Below are 2,224 nucleotides of genomic sequence, written 5' to 3'. Positions count from 1 at the left end.
CTCTTTTAAGTGTTTCAGGGACATTTTCTTTTCTTCTCTTTCTCTCTTTTTCCCTTTTATTTTATTTTTTATTTTTTTTTAATTTTTTTTAATTAAAGTCGAATCCTATAGAGATTGCCTACGTATCGTGACCCCGCACGAATCAGACCAGGCATAGTTCATGCATCCGTAAAATAAAGACCCAATTTTACATTTTGTTACCCAAATATGCTATTACAAACTGTTATTTGAAAGAAAACAAACGAAATACAGACTCCACACTATTAACAATATTTGAAGAGAACACAGGGGTAGACAACAAACTCTGAAAAACAAACAAGTGCAGACTTGAACTAGGGATACATTAAAGATTTCAATTTAGGTGCCCGCGAGGCATCGTTCGGCCTTTCCGCGGGCTTTAGTGTAAGACCCCTTTGCAAGTTCTTCAACTCATTCATGATCCGATGGACGTAGCCCATGATGGAGGCAAGAAGGGTATCACGAGGTATTTGCTCACATGCTAGGCATCTCATGTAGATGTAGTGCCCAATCTCATCAATCCTACCTCGGATATTATCCCTTTCTATGCACAGCTGTTCTATCCATTGATTCTTTAGTCCCAATATTCGAGTATTGTCAATGAGATGATCTTGGAACCTCTCCATTTGTCTTCCATTTGGGCTATTGACTCATAGCAGCATTCCCTATCTGTTCTAGCATCTCGGGCTTGTTTAAGGACCCGATTATTGAGAATGGAGTTTATTTCTCTCAATGTTGTAACACTCATTTCGTAGTCCCTTTTCACTTGCCATAGGTGCTCTCTCCGCGCTGCTGTAACTTTTGCCCACCTGACCCGCATTCTTGCTATACAAGCCTCAGATCTCTCCAAGTCTTCTCGGCTTTTGCTGACCTGACTCCTCAACTCTGCTATCAACCTCGTATCAGCCCGGCTTATCAGTTGGTTGTTGGCATCCATTGTCATCCTCCGGATCTGAGCTTTGAGGTTCTCGCTTTCTCTGGCTAATCTATTCTTTTTTCCCTTGTTGGCAGCAACCTGCACTTTGTTCTTAAATTTTAGATCCTTAATCTGTTGTTTCAGCTTGCCTATTTCGGCAAGATATTTCCGCTCTTTGGCCAAACGGTCCCAATGTTCTTGTGAAGACTTGGCAAACTCTTGAAGGTGAGGTCTTTTAGCCGGCCTTCCAGACGACATTTCCCCTTTGTACCAAGCCTGATATCCAGGTGAAACTTCCCCTCTTGCTTGATTCAACACACAAGTATTTGCCTCTAAGTATTGACATTGGCTCCAAATCTGGTGAACCCTCGCTTCAGGAAACTGACCATCGGAACTGATCTCAATTACCTGGGTGCTTAAATCCTCATCTTTGGGCACTATCTGACACCTCCCAAGTTGCCTCAAAACCCGATACGGCGCATAAGGTTGAATGCTCTTAAGTCCCATCAAGAGAAAATGGGGTCTAGCTGCTGGCATGTATATGACTTCGTCAATCGGTAACCATCCCAGTGTCCACTGTATTTGACTGGCGTTGAGGGTCCGGAAATATGAAGTCCATGCCGAGACTCCTTCAGGTAGGCGGGCCTCATTAATTCTGGTGTAGAACTCCTCTATGCATGTCTTTTCAGAAGACCCATGGCTTAGGAACTGGGCTCGGTGACATAGGTGTTCGGTCATCCACATTTGCAACAACAAGTTACAACCTTCAAAAACGTTTCCTCCGGCTTTGCAGGCCGTGAGAGCTCGGAACATATCAGATACAATCATCGGTGCCAGCGTGCTATCTTTTTGAGTGAGCAAAGTACTGACGACCCCAGCTATCTTTATGTCAATATTCCCGTCTTTTCTCGGGAAAATTAAAAGCTCTAAGAAGGTTATCATGAAAGCAACCCGTCTATGTTCGTCCAACTTTCGACGGTTACTTTTGCTACACAACTTGTTTTCTGACTTGTCAAATCCTCCTATGTGGCCATATCTTTGGTATATGAAGCTCAGAGTGCAAAAACCTTTTGCCAAATCAGGGTTATGGATTGTTCTGACTATCTTTAACGAGTCCAGAAACCGGTGCACTGCTACGGCTCTTGGAGCAACCAGGTATTTATGCCTCAACGGAACCTCAGTACTGCCGATGTACCCTGCTATTTCCTCTAAAGTTGGGGTGAGTTCAAAGTCCGAGAAATGGAAGACATTGTGCGTAGGGTCCCAGTAAGGGACTAGGGCCCTTATAAT

The sequence above is a fragment of the Nicotiana tabacum genome, chromosome 10 (genome assembly GCF_000715075.1).
Source record: "Nicotiana tabacum cultivar K326 chromosome 10, ASM71507v2, whole genome shotgun sequence".
NCBI lineage: Eukaryota > Viridiplantae > Streptophyta > Magnoliopsida > Solanales > Solanaceae > Nicotiana > Nicotiana tabacum.
This window is presented reverse-complemented; position numbering follows the sequence as displayed.